This window comes from Erpetoichthys calabaricus, chromosome 2 (genome assembly GCF_900747795.2).
Source record: "Erpetoichthys calabaricus chromosome 2, fErpCal1.3, whole genome shotgun sequence".
NCBI classification, from domain to species: Eukaryota; Metazoa; Chordata; class Cladistia; order Polypteriformes; family Polypteridae; genus Erpetoichthys; species Erpetoichthys calabaricus.
This window is the reverse complement of record NC_041395.2, coordinates 181523492-181539286: the sequence shown is the minus strand read 5'-3', so window position 1 is coordinate 181539286 and position 15795 is coordinate 181523492. Positions and strand designations below refer to the sequence as shown.

The 15795-nt window shown below is 38.9% G+C and overlaps 1 protein-coding gene across 3 annotated transcripts in view; it reads right to left on the bottom strand.

Annotated features, from left to right (window-relative positions):
• Nucleotides 1–15795, bottom strand: part of slc50a1 (solute carrier family 50 member 1) — a 510780-nt gene that overhangs the window by 106364 nt on the left and 388621 nt on the right. Inside the window, exon 1 of one of the 3 annotated variants that reach the window (XM_028794860.2) lies at nucleotides 1905–1909. The exons of the other annotated variants lie outside the window; for them this stretch is intronic. The gene's annotated coding sequence lies outside the window, so the exon portion shown is untranslated. Of the gene's footprint in view, nucleotides 1–1904; nucleotides 1910–15795 lie in introns of those variants that run through there. 3 annotated transcript variants of the gene reach the window in all.

Here is a 15795-nt window from a genome sequence, read left to right as displayed (position 1 = left end):
ATTAAAAGTAGTGTGATAATAGTGTCTCATCATAAATGTGGGCTGTCAGTGTGTGTGCATGTGTGTCTCAAGGACCTGACACTCTTGCTTTCTGTCTCAGTGTGTACTGGCTGGGATTGCCTCCAGCAGACACCGGCGACCCTGTGTTAGGATATAGCGGGTTGGATGATGACCGACTGACTAATATATATATATATATATATATATATATATATATATATATATATATATATATAAAAATAATATATATATGAATATGAGAGTCATTGGAGTGAGTGAACTAAAGCTATATGAGCGTGCACAAGCGATGGACTGGCATCCAGTCCAAGACTGATTCCTTCCTTGGGCAGATTAATGCTGGAACCCTGATCCCTGCGAGAGTGACATGGATAAGATATTTGATTATGGTTGGTGTTTATAGACTGATCTTTTGAAGTGCAGTTATACCTGTTTGTCCAAAGTTGTTTTTTTTTTTCTTTTTTCGCTATTCTGTTGCAGGAACACAATACGAAGTGGCTCCCGGCAATACTTGCTCTGAAAATGTTCGTTTTTCTGTGTAACTATACTTATTACTGTATAGTGCCATATCTATCTATCTATCTATCTATCTATCTATCTATCTATCTATCTATCTATCTATCTATCTATCTATCTATCTATCTATCTATCTATCTATCTATCTATCTATCTATCTACGGAACTGTCTGTCTTTATGCTCTGAGCAAAACGAGAAACTTGCAACTGAGCACATCTGCCTGAAACTTTCTAGTATATTGGCCAACCCTTCATTTTATTTAGCAGTGACCAGTACAAAAGACATAACCCAGCTGGACGTCTTGCACTCTACATTACAGGTGACGTGCTTTGGGGTAGCGGCTATAAAACAGCCTTTATTTGATGTCTGAAGAAGCACCCTTGATGTTTTCCCTTTTGCAGCACATGAGGTAAATGTTAGTTAGTGAAGTCAGACACCCAATCAGCATCAAGGTGAATTTTGATTTTAAATGTTAAAGTACAATAAAGGTGTAAAACGTCCTGCGTTATGTTTCTTCATTGTATAAGGCAATCCTTCACAATCTCATTACTATGGTTATTTTAAGAGCGTCACATCGTAAAGCACGGAGAAAGCAAATTAAGAAAAAAGTTGCCAAACCTGCAGCTCTACTATTAAGCCGTAAATTTTCTTCTGTGGGGGGATCTCTAGTTAAGTGTTTTTGTCTATTTTAGAACTTATGTCTTGTATTGGGCGTTTTGCCCCGAAGCAGTTGACTAAAAAAAAAAAAAAAAAAAAAAATCCCTATCTCTCCTTCAGTAAGACAAGACAAAACCGGCGTCACTTTAAGTTTCAACCCCACCCCCTTTCCTTGTAATGCAAATTTGGTAAGGTCCTTTTCAGTATTAGTAATAAAAATAAAGACACAGTTAATCTTATCAATTAACTGTATCCTCTTCTCAGGTCCAGTACTAAGACAAGGACAAGGCAGCGAGGAAAAAAATAAAGCAACTAATTATCTAATTTATTAACCCTGCAAATAAATAATGATAAACACAAATTTGTGTACATATGCATAGTCACTAGCCTATTTGTTGCTTTTTATTTGTTTATTTATTCATTTATTGTCCCACCACCTCAGCTAACATTTTGGGAGGTTATATGAACTTCACCTTTGAGTATTTCCATCCATCCATTTTCCAACCCGCTGAATCCGAACACAGGGTCACAGGGGTCTGCTGGAGCCAATCCCAGCCAACACAGGGCACAAGGCAGGAACCAATCCCGGGCAGGGTGCCAACCCACCGCAGAACACACACAAACACCAAGCACACACTAGGGCCAATTTAAAATTGCCAATCCACCTAACCTGCATGTCTTTGGACTGTAGGAGGAAACCGGAGCGCCCGGAGGAAACCAACGCAGACACGGGGAGAACATGCAAACTCCACGCAGGGAGGACCCGGGAAGTGAACCCAGGTCCCCAGGTCTCCCAACTACGAGGCAGCAGCACTACCCACTGCGCCACCATGCCGCCCACCTTTGAGTATTTTAGTTTTATTATTTCTGTTAATGAAGGACTTCCAGGAGACCAGAGGCCAAACTGTATGTAAATCTAACATTTTGCAAGAGTTAGTTATGATTAAGATTCTATTTTGTGTTAGTCCAGTTCCCACCATGTCACATAAGAATCTGTTAAGATGTAAGTGATGAGGGCTTCATGCATACCAGGCTCCGCTTGGCACCATAGCTTTATACTGCTCAGATGCAGTAATGTACAATATGGGCATAGGGGCTAGTTAACAGCAGAATGAAGATGGTAGCAGCTGCCTCAGACAAGTGCTCTTGACATCAGAAATATCTTTGACATGTGTTAATTTGGTTTTTTCATAAAGGAATTCACGTATGATGGTAGCATAGCTACAAAACATTGTGCAGAATGCATCTCAGAAGTATTGGGCTTTGGGGGACTCCTGCATGGACTACACTAAACTGTCTATACCCTAGATAATGACGAAAGTAAGAAATTGGTTTATTTTGATGCCTGCCAGCTGTCCTTGCATTTCACATGTTATTCTGGGAATCTAAATAAGTGTGCCTCAAGTCCACAGGGTAAGCAAAATGGCAGTGGTTGATGATGGAAATATCTGTGGCTGGCATTCAGTGCCAGTGAAACTGAACTGATCTTAGATCTCTGTGTCTAGAGAGAAAAATAGAAATAATTAGTTCAATGCCTGCTTTCCAGGGCACATCAAACACTTCCACATGGGTTAAGTCACCTGTGCACAAAAGCGAGGACTCAGTAAAGCCAATGTTTACTTTTCATCTCCCGAGTTACAAGGCTTTAAGCAAGTATGGCCACAGAGGTGTGTTTTAGCATCCCTTGGGTGGCTAGGGAGTTTCAGAAATGGCTCCTGGGATTAATCATGCATAACAACTGCAGCACTTTTGTTTGTCAACACTCAGAGGAGAATGATCCCAAGTCTCTTGCCTCTGTCAGGAAGATTATCAGAGGTAAACAAGTGTGGCAGTTGCCAGTTTTCAACGACTTCACCCATGTTGTATAATCAGTTTACTTCACTCAAGCCTCTGACAGTACCTGTTGCTGCCCCTTGCCTGACTCATCCTCTGTTCCTTCACCTTTTAGACTTCCATGTGGTTTATAATACACTCTTGAGCTTTACCACGTTCTTCTGTATTGGTTGTGAAGACTCTGTGTACTGCTTGTGACTTGGTCTTGATTAGACAGTTATGGCTTGGGTGAAGGATTACACTGGTCCAGTATTTACTTTGTAAACCCCGACTAATATCCCCTCACACACATACACCTCTCTCTCTCTCTCTCTCTCTCTCTCTGTGTTGCTTATTTTCAACCACAGCTCTAATTAGCCCTGATTTGGTTTCATGTAGCAAGTTTCCATAAGGATAATTGATTTACTAACAACATCTTACTCACCACTGACAGCGCCTCAAGTCTTTATCCCCTGAGAAAACAGCGGCTGTCACCAATCTGTCACACTGCTTGGTTTCATCGATCCCAATAAATATACATCCTCAGTAGCACATTCATATAAATGCTGATTAGCACATACACTCACAATCAACCTTTCATACATATTTGCTTACAAGAATGCACATACATAGACACAAATGCTTTGTATTACAATCTTAGGTAACCAAAGTAAGGAATCCTTGAGAGGAGCCCACAAAAATGTATGAGACAACATTTTAAAAAGAGTATATTAATAATCAAAATTGAATATAACTGTTCAGCTTGTGCTGGTGCAGCACTAGCTTTGTTGTCTCACATCCACTGAGTCTTAAATTCAAATGCTGGCCTGGTTACAGCCTAAGTGGAGTTTGTATGTTCTTTCAGTGTTCAAGTGAATTTTCTTTGAATACCTGTTTTTATATCCCCACATCCAAAAAACTGAGTGATACATATGAATTGGCTTTATATTAAAGAGTGTGTGTTGTGATGAATTACTGCTTTATGCTCATTGCCGCTGGGATAGACTCCTTTTTCCCTTTACCCTGAATTTTGATTGAGAAGGTTCAGAAAATAATTAAATTCAATGCAGTTCAGCTGAACACGTTGCTAGTATGTACTATACAATGATTGGAAATGTAGTATGAAATGTTATTTGTAACATAAACATAAAATAGAAACATCGTGTAATTTGTGAGAATTCTGAGTCACTGGTCAATCTAATCTGCATGATCCTAGGATGTAGTATTAATCCAGAGTACTGAGAAAAAGCCCACCTAGACATGGAGGGGATGCGCAAACTCTACACAGCAAGTCTCTTGGCTGAGCTATGTACCTAAACACTCTGGCAGAGCAAGGTACCAATTCTAACAATTAATTAATAATTCCAATTCAGGATCAGTGTGTCACAGTAGCAGCAGAAACATTTTAAAAACAGTCTCAGGACTGGACACCAGTTCCTCATAGTCCTGTACCAACTGACATATCTACTGACATACAACTCCATAAATACACTCCAGGTTTGTTCACTGGTCTGGGGAAGATTTCCAAGGAAGATATGAGACATTTAACTCAAAGACTAAGTGCTTGTTGATCCTAACACACCTTCCTTTATCATGCTGATGAGCACACAGTGTTCTGGGATTTGAGTGATTCCTTGCAACCGGAAGTGTTCCTGGCTGTCAGAACTCGACACTGTTAAGTAGATTAGGCTCTTTTCTTTGAACAATAATTCAAAATAAATATATACTAAAGTCAATCATTTTATTACACAATTAAAATAATTGCTAAATTAATTCATTGTGAGTACATGGACAATGGACTAGGGTTATCCCGTATTCTCCAAGGGTTCCAGGGATGTCCATACAGTTCCTGTTTTCTTATTAGTGTGATGCATTCTTTTGCCAGCATATTCAAATACTTATTGGATGGTCCAACCAATTATCTATGCAGTTCTCCTCTATATTGCAATTCTACTGTACACACTATAAAGATTTAATTATTATTATTACCAGTAACGGCGCACTGCACGATAACATGCAGTGAATACACTTGACTTGAGCATTCATAGTTTTCACACTCTTTCTCTGAACGTTTAGCATTCATTTGCTCAGAGGTTGATGCACTTGCTGTTTCCTGAGCAGCTCTTCTCTTCTCCACCCTAGTGGCCCGCTTCTTCTCTTCTTTCGTTGGCATCTTTTCATGTTAAAACTGATTAAGTCAGTATTTGTGTTGCAATTACTTAGTACATTTTCCTTAATTTTTCACTTAAACTGGCACTTAAGTCTTCAATCTGCCTTAAGAATGATTTAAGATGTGAAGAGGAAGGGGAAGTGATGGCGAAGGTGGTAGGGAATGAGAACGGCGCCCATACACATGCGCTGCACAGCCACTCTGCTGGCTGCTGCCGAGAGTTGATTCTACAGTAAAATAAAAATAAAAAGAGGAATAACCTTGGCGGATAGTAGACGTCACATAGTATATGTGTACCAAATTTCAGGTCAATAGGTCAAACAGTTTGCGAGCTACAGGTGATTTAAAATCCTGGACAGACAAACAAACAACCATGGTAGCATATTATATATAAAGATTATTATTATTAGTATTATTAATAATATTACCATGTCTGAAAAAAGAGAAAAATCTGTTCAGTCCAGTAACCATTCCTATATAATTTAGTGATTTTAAAATTTTGATATCATCATAAGTCCATCAATATTTTTTAAATGCAATATACAATAGAGCAGATGAAGTTATTTCTGTTGATAACTATTGCAGATTTTTTTCTCAAAATCAATGAGTTTATAGCATTGTATTATGCAAATACCTTTGCCACATTTCACTAACACAAAGTGACTCATTCCTGAGTTATCGTGTCCACACACTAACACACTCACGCACACATACACAATTAGACATCGCTCCAAAAGTGACCATATCTTGTTGAATGATGAATTTTTAATCCTGCCACATCTTTTTTTTGTATAATGCATACCTACAGTACAAGTTGTTAAAGTAAAAAGGAAGATTAGTGACAATCAAGTAGGCAATCAAATGAGTATACTAGTGGCATGCAAATTTTTATGTTGTTTTCTGAAAAGCCTTGCCTTTAAACAAAGAGGGAACACTTTTTGTGTGACAGCCCTAAATCTGAAAGGCAGGCTAGAAAAAGGATTGATGAACAGAATGGTTGATGGATGAATAATCGAATTTGTGTGAGTTAAATTATCCATCGATGTTCCAATTAATTGAACTGAAAAACAAAAAGAGAGTAACTGCTTTGACAAATCAGATGCTGTAATTTATCTGTCAAAAAAATCAGAAGGAATTGCTAATAGCCTACACCCTTTTTTCAAGAAAACCTACAAAAAACATAATTCCATTTGGTGCTAAAAGCAACAAACATCTATATTTCCCTACATATGTGTCTCATTTGCTGATCAGAAGTCAAGGCTGGTCAACTCTTGGATTAACATTACACATATAATTGTCATTGTACCTCCAGAGATAGCAGGACATGTGGGCCAGTAAAACAAGAGATAGTCTTATTGACAAAGATGCTAGAAACAATCAAATCTGGATAGTTAAGGCTGTATATCCCAGGAACTCAAACGTGCAAATGTATCGACACACAAAGACCCCAGACAGAGTACACACTGAGACAGAAAGCAAGGGTGTCAGGTCCTTGAGACACACATGCACACACACTGACAGCCCACATTTATGATGAGACACTATTATCACACTACTTTTAATTGTAACAGATCTGTGAATAGTCATTTCCTGATTTCCAGTAAGGTGAATAGCATTGACTAAATACATAGGTGGTAGACACGTAATATAATCAGCCTGGGTTTTTTATTCATTTTTGTTCTAAATGTTAGTAGGATAGCATAGAAAAAACATGACTATAGACAATAACATCCATCCATCCATTTTCCAACCCGCTGAATCCGAACACAGGGTCACGGGGGTCTGCTGGAGCCAATCCCAGCCAACATAGGGCACAGAGCAGGAACCAATCCCGGGCAGGGTGCCAACCCACCGCAGGACACACACAAACACACCCACACACCAAGCACACACTAGGGCCAATTTAGAATCGCCAATCCACCTAACCTGCATGTCTCTGGACTGTGGGAGGAAACCGGAGCACCCAGAGGAAACCCACGCGGACACGGGGAGAACATGCAAACTTCATGCAGGGAGGACCCGGGAAGCGAACCCAGGTCCCCAGGTCTCCCAACTGCGAGGCAGCAGCGCCACCGTGCCGCCCAGACAATAACATGTCTGTGGTAATTTTTTTTTTCAGTCTAAGTGCTCTTCATGGTTTAACATTCAAAATAAATTTACAAGACAAAATGAACATACCATTCACAAACCAATCTAATCTAATTAATCAAGGTTTATTTTACCTAACAAGCCGCTTAGTGAACACCATCTCATTGCTCCATATACAATAGCTCATACAGTATATAGGGAAAAAGATATCAATAATTAAACCTCATATATTTAAATCTGATGCAAACCTCTCCTTGTCACTCTTCATATCCTAAATCTGCTTTCCTGCCACACCACTACCTCAGGATCCTCCTCGAAGAATGGTTTCATCCTCTTGCTAGTCTACTGCTAATCACCCTGCATAAAGATTATTTCTTAGCTCACTAACAGTGAGCTTGTCCAAATTATGAAAAGCATATAGTGCAACATAGTTTTATGAAAACAGATGCTCTTACGATTTCAGAACTGTCAGATTAAGTGACTTGGTCACGGTCACACACTGAGAGAGCAGAGGTGGGATTGTGGGATTTAGCAAAGAAAAGTTTTACCCTGATAAGATAGCTTTCTTCTTTCTGGGAATGCAGCCAGACGTGTATTTTTATTAACTTTTTTATTCCACATTTACTTCCTGTAAAGTATTATTATTAGATTAGTAATAGAAGTACTTTTTTTTCCCCTTGAGGTTTTCGTTTTTATATTTTTATAGGACTTGCAGTCACTGCTTTTTGAACAAACTAACTCACTCTGTCATATTGTTATTAACAGAAGAGCTGCAGTAATTTAATTAGCAGCTAAGAAGCTATTTTCCCAGTAACAGGAATGCCAGGTCCCTTTTCATAGCGGTACTCCAGACCTCAGTTGGCTGCCTCTTACACAGGGTCAGGTGGCCACTTAACCCAGCTACACAAGGCATGCACCACTGGAGATGTACCAATTTTTCATTCTTGTAATGAGAAACCTTGTTGGAAAGGGTCTGTTGTGGCACTAAAAGAAAGCAGGACAAGGGCCTCCAACTGAAAGAATAACCCACACTGGTGAATGGAAAGCACATTTCTACATTCCAGTGTGCTTGGATGAGAGCCCGAATAGGGCAGAAGGCAGAGAGATGTCGTGGCTAGTCTGGCTGGACATCACCCGCATTTAGAAAATTTCACTGCACAACATTAATGCATTAATTTGTTGACATTCTCCTTGTATTAGTACTCTTAAAAATAATAATTCTTTAATGGCATTTTACTGGGTTGTGTGGATCCTCATAGAACTTTTGCTTGACAAAGACCCATTTCATTCTGGGAAGGGTTCTCTGCATATGAAATTGAATCTTTAGGCTTTGAAAAGGCTCATAATATATAGTCAAAACAGAAATCTTTATGTATAGTAGGCTACCTAGTAGGATACTAACAGATCAGGAAAACCAGAACTTAGCCTGTGTTATTGTATGCATAAAGAGTCCCTTTAAAATCATTAACCCTTTGTTGTTTCACAAACCTCTTATCATGAAGCCTGTTACAGATCTAAGTAAACAAAGGAACTTTTTGGAACCTTCATGTAGGTGATCTTTTAGGGAGGCAAAAATAGTTCCCCTTTGGCACCACTCTGAAGAACCACTCTGGCACCATTATTTTTAAAAGTGTAGGTTGCAGGGAAGCAACATTAGTGATAATATTTTCATTTGTATAGGGTACAGTGCATTTCTCTGATGTCCAACCAACATGAAAGAAAGACACGTATTTTTCGTCAACGATCTTCGTTCAATTACATTATCATTAGAAGGGTTACGGTATAATAAGGTATGCATGCACAAGTGATAACATTTTTCTGTTTTCTAAAGAAGTCCAAGGGATGGAGGCCAAAAAAGGGAAAATAAAATGGATGGATATATGCACAAAGGTTGTGCTGAAAAGTATTAGAAACACAAACACTGAATACTACAGCAGACGTTAAAACGGTGAATGAAATTCAATAATGACAGCAATGTGAGGGAAAGGTGACAGATTGACCAGCATTCTGTAGCGAGTTTAATTTAAACGCACGCAGTTGCGGCAGAGCCTCTTTACTTGAGACATTATGCGGCGGATCAATCGACAGTCACTGACGTCATTCATTGCAAGCGATCGATCTGCAGTCACCGGGCTGGCAATCCACGAGGGATCGCTTTTTTCTTGTAGACTTAATAAGTACAAATGTACCGAACTACAAAACCAAGGCGTGCTAGTTTGTAAAGGCGATTTTCAGTTCATATAAAGTTAATTATGTGATCACCTGTAACCTCTGACTTAAAGTATGAAGCAGACAGTTATCCTTAGAGCTGTCATACATACACGACACTCTAAAGTTTCCAATCTACTTAATCGGCGAATTCTTCTGAGGTGGATACTCATCTGGGGAGGTCGTGCGATCTTAAAACTAACAGTACATGAATGGGTAAATACTGTAAATGTCAGCTCTAGTGGCGGCGAAACCGTGTCTCTAAACACTGAAACATGGTACCGAACTTCTCGCGTTTATACTAGGAGACGCTTATTTTTTCGGAACCGAAACAGCAAAACGCACGCACCTCTGTATAAGGCGTAACTGCCTGCAGTGCGCTTACTTGAAGACTGTCACAACACAGTGACGTCGCCCGAATCTGATCCAATTTTTACGGTGTTATCAAGAATAATTTACTATGATTTTGTTACAGATGTAGGCAAAGATTAGCGCAACGCATTCCCGCACTAAGACACCGTGACTCATCCTGGGACTTCTCACAGGTTCCTTCAGGCGTGGATATGTCACTGGATTCTAGCGCTTCCACCTTGACGCCGTATTCGATTTCACAAGTTCCTTTTATTGTGCCAATTTACTTTAAGTCTAATCCAGATCTCGTTTCTTTATTTTTGTTCGGCTCTGCGTGTTTCCCGAAAGCTAGACGAGAATGACACAATCCCAAAGCTTCAATGTATCACAAAAAGACAGAGTCTCGACCTCACGAATTTCCTGTCGCTTTTCTCGTAAAGGATATTCATCAGGAATCAGCCAGTCATTTTCCATTTTCCAACTTGCTTTGTCCTGAACATGGTCGTTGTATGTGGGATTTGGGTTGTTGAGTTTTGGAGGTGTGCTGGAGCCTATCCCAGGTAGCACAGGGTGCAAGGCAGGAACAGACCCTGTACAGGGCGCTACTCCATCGCAGGAGAAACACACACACACACTCGGGTCTATTTAGGATCGCCAATTCACCTAACCTGCATGTCTTTGGACAGTGGGAGGAAACTGGAGAGCCCTGAGAAAACCCACACATACACAGGGAGAACATGCAAACTCCGCGTATGTGAAAACTGGTCTCTTTGTGAGGCTGCAGAGCTATCACTGAGCCACCTTCACTAGAAATCAATGAACACAAATTAATTTTAGTGGTGCAGAAATGTAGTGTGACCCTTGTGTTGCCAAACCCCAAACTGTCTTTTATTACTGAGGAAATTTGAATATCTTCAGATGCCAATAGTAGTTATTTACAAGGGTTTTTGTAATGTTTCCCAAACTAGTGCTGACTAAGGTTTTTCCATAAAAAAATAAAATAAAAAACAGAAAAAAAAACATTTTTGCTGTCATTTCCCATGCCCAGTTAATCAATCCAGTTAATCCAGTCATAGGCAGGGCCGTCTTAACAGCATTATAGGCCCCCAGGCAAAGCAGTGCACTGGGGCCCCTACCTACACAACCACTCAGCAAGTCACAACATACATAGATTAGCATGTGGCCCCCAGGAATATCCGCCTAGCGTGCCCATGCGTTAAGATGGTCCTGGTCATAGGGAGCAGAGCCTTTCATTGCAGTACTGATTGCAAGGCAGAATCCAGTTCTAGACGGGATGCCATTCTATCAAAGTGTTCACTTGCAGCTTAATCCAATTCAGGGCTTCAAGCAGCCTAATAGCCCTAAAGAAAACTACTAAAATTTAAATTACATTCAACATTTGAAACCAACAAATACAGCTACAATACACATTGATTAGAATAGACAGTATTTACAACCATGTTTTTTAGCACTTTTCAAAGTGAACATGAACACAAAACAATTACTGTATAATGACAAAGGGACATAAACAGTGCATTGAAATGGTGGGCATATGATTACAAATACAAAATGTATAAATATGTATATTATCAAACCAATTCAATCCAAATCAGGGTTGGGGTAGGGGGCACAGTCTATCTTAGTAGAATCTGGTACAAAACAGGAATCATATGGAATGACAGTTCAGGCAATCAATCAGTCCAATCAATCAGAATTGTTTGACCAACACATCCTGGGGGGAGATCAGACGTGCCTGGAAAAAGGACAAGGGGAGAATGTCCTCACTTTATACCAGTTGTGCCCAGGTCTTAATCCCAGTCTGCAGTATGCACTCAGCAGGCCAAAGCAGCAAAGTGGTTAAGGGTTTGGACTCCAAACTGTGAGGGTTCAAATCCTACAGCTGACACTGTGTGACCATGAGCAAGTCACTTCACCTGCTTGCACTCCTGTTAGAAGTAACAGAAGAAATGCCAACTAATTGTATCTCAAATGCTGAAAGTTTCCAAATAAGTAAATGTATACATGCTAAAGCAGTGTTAAAAGATTTATCGTCATGCCATCCATACAATTTCCATCATACAATTCCCTGGACAGAATTTTGTGGCACATGTTAAGGCATAGTAAATGATTTTAAAGAACAATACTAACATATTAGTATTTCTGAGGGTGATACATACTCATCTAAATTTTTCATTTTTACTGACCTACCTACATATTTTTATATAAAGTCACATCTACTGTCTTTTATATTTTATGTGATATTTAAGAAGTTATAAACCTTTTGAAGAGTAGCTTTAAGAACTTACAGCAGTGGATCTATAAGTCATCCAGCTTTACTGTTACATATACAGTATAGACTACACTAAAATTCTTACTAACATGAGCTAATCATACACTAGTGGTGTCTTGTTACATACTTGTAAGGGACTAATAGATGCATCGTAGTTAGCCGCTATTGTAAAGTATTTGTTATTGGTTCCTTATAAGTTTTTATCAAATAATATTTTTTGACATTTTTCAAGTTTAAGTCATTTCTTCACAGTCATGGTATATATGACTTTGCCATATCAAATTGCATTCTAAAGTAAAGCATATTTTATATCTCTTGTGCTTTATGGAGGTGAAGAGTACTAGAGTTCCATAATAAAGAAAAGCTGCAAAACTTGTCCAATTTTCAAGGCAAAAATGTTATCGAGTATTGGTCTGTGTCTTGAGATTACACACATATTACAAAACAGAGTATCCATATTGATTAAAGAAGACAAAAATGAAAAAAGTAAACCATTGTTGTGAGAGCCAGCTATTTTAAAGGGAGATTGGGATGGCCCCTTTGTCACCATTTCTACCTCACAGATACTGTTGTTGTCTCATCCTGTGGAAAAGCCTCAGAAAGTCAGCACTAATTGCCATTACTGGTATTATTGAATGTTAGGGGAGGGTTACGTCAGGAAGGGCATCCGGTGTAAAATTTTGCCAAATCAATATGCGGACATATGATCCGCTGTGGCAACCCCTAACGGGAGTAGCCGAAAGAAGAAGAAGAAGAACGCCTAGATGGGAATTGCAGTCTCTGTTTTGTAGACAACTAGACAATAATAGCTAAAAAATGCACACTTCCGATCGCTTATTTCTTTATTTCGCAAATTGCCTGCTGCCACTAGATTGATAAAGTGCGTATGTGTGTCAGTAAGAATGTGAAGTAGGCATGTTGCATGCAATTAAGTAACAAGAACTAATCAGACATTATAGACATCCATTCATCCATCCATCCATCTTCCTAACTCGCTTAACAAGAGCAGTGTTACAGGGTATTTAGAGCCTATCCCAGCAAGGATCAGATGCAAGGCAAGACCAATCCCTTGATGGGATACCAGTCTATCACAGGTTGAACAGACACACACTAAAGCAGCACCATTTCACCTAACCTGCATGTGTTTGAACTGTAAGGAAAGTGGAGCATCTGAGGCGAACATGCAAACTCCATGCAGACTTGAGCCCTAACAGCAGTGCTACCACTGCACTGCATTGCCACTCAATATTATTATTATTATTGTTATTATTGCTGTCCTCAGTATGTTCCATCCATTAATCTATTCGCATATTTTTCTCCACTGTAAATATAATAATAATAATAATAATAATAATAATCCTTCCATCCATCTATCTTTCTAACCCATTTATCCAAGGCAGGGTTGTGGGGCAGCAGTAGCCTCTCCCAGCAAGCATATGGCGCAACACAGAAACATCACTGGGACAGGGCGCCAGTCCATAGCAGGTGAACACACACATACATATGCAACATACACAAATGCATACACACACTTAGGCCATTTTAAAATGACAAATCACCAGGGTTTAATCAGGTTTAGTAAGTTTAGTGGTGTCAGAGAGCTGTTTTGTTAGAGCCCTAGGGTCTTTATGGAATTTGCATGTTGTCCCCATGTATTTATGGATTAATTGGCATCAGTGTTAGTGAGTTTTCACTCAAAAACATTGTGCTCAGTTCTTTTATCTCCATATACTGTACTCAGAAAGAGTGAGTCATCATCTGTTAAAAAAATCAGTAATTGTTCTGCTCTGTTGAATAATCTGCATTTTTCATTTTCTGAGTTATTTTTTTTTTTAATCATGCATGTGCAAAACATGCCATGGAAAAGGTAGCTTTTCTCTTTAAAAATTTAAGATTTTTATTAAAAATACAATGCAGTATAATCAGTTCAGATTTCTTGTTATATGTACAATGTACAATGAAACTCAAATGTGCTCTTTTTAATGCACTGCCACTCGACATGCATCCCACTCCACAGGCTATGTAAAATAACAACACAGAGTGTAATGATCTTGATTTGGTGTTGGGTTGTCACAACTCCTCACAAAAAGATAGCTGCAAGCAGACAAACAAGCATGAAACATATTCTTACCCTGAGAAAACAGGACCAAGAATCTCCTATTTAATAAAAAAACTAAGGTTTGTGTGTCCAGTCCCTCTGAGCAATTTGGTTGGTCAGTTTGGCTTTTGTGTGATTGGTCAGTTTGGATCTTGGTGACGTGATGAAAGAGGAAATGTGAGTGTGAGATGCATGAGGAGATGTAAAGGCATATGAAGCACACTGAAAGACTTGCCTTCAAAGATGGCAAGTATAAACCAGATAGGAGGTAAGAAAGGTGCCTCGAAATAAATGACAGAGACTCAGAATCAGCTGGTGCTGGTGAAGGCACATTTACAAATACAAATACAGTTGAAATGCACTGAAGGTACAAGTAGCTCAAGAGTTAACAAATATTTTTAAACTATTCTATTACCTGTCATCAACAGGTGCCTTGACTAGTCTCTTATAAAATGTGTTATTTCTAGTTTACTTTTGCTGTCACAAATATGCTTAAGAAGGCACATTTTCTTAAATCGAAACATTTACTACTGCAAAATGGACATATTCTGTAAGTTTTAAGACTTTTCTTTGTAAAGGCATTCTGGCACCCTTCACCTTCATTATAAAATGCAAGAGTGAGCTAGTTGTTTTTTAAAATTCATGAAATGTGCTTCACTTTAGAATGCAGTTTGATGTGGCCAACTAATGTATACCATAAATTGACTTGAAAAATAATAAATTTATCATTGTTCTTTAAGACCAAACAAAGCATTTGTTAAGATCTTTTTACTCATTAGTAACTGACTAATAGATACACCCCAGGATCCTTTTTCAAGACTTCAACTTCAACCTACACTTCAACCTCCCATGACCATATAGTGGATTAAACAAGTTATGAAAACAGATACATAGCTGGATGCTATGCTATTATAAAGGCAGCACAGTGGTTGGTACTGCTTGCTCCATAACAGCTCCTGCTTAGTCAGTGGCTGTGTGGAATTTGACTGACAACATTAAGTTGGTCTGGTGTAATTGAATGTGTTCTGCAATGGCCTGCCACCCTGTATATGATCATTTCCTGCCCAGTGCTCGATGCTGCTGCAGTAGGTGTGTAGCAGGATCCCACTTCTTTGGCTTCCCTGGAAATGCCTATCAAAGGTAATGGAATGGAATCTCCAGCTTACTACTGAATCTCAGATTCAGAAAGTGTAATGTTAAGTCTGTTGTGACTTGTGCAACTGAATTATTGATTTCTATCATCTGAACAACTTAATGATATGCTGATTGTTGGGCTTGAATGATCAATTTGCCTAATCACAGAATTGATTACCTTTCCTTGAGTCTTTTCAAAGTTATATCATACAGGAGCTTTTTTTAAAATAATACTTCCAATTATTGGCACAGAATCCACCAAACCTTGGAACAGAGATGGACAAAGGCGAACCTGTGAAACTGTACAGATACCTGAAAAGCACCATTTGCCCTAACTTTAACCATATAGATAGATAGATAGATAGATAGATAGATAGATAGATAGATAGATAGATAGATAGATAGATAGATAGATAGATAGATAGATAGATAGATAGATAGTGTTACACACA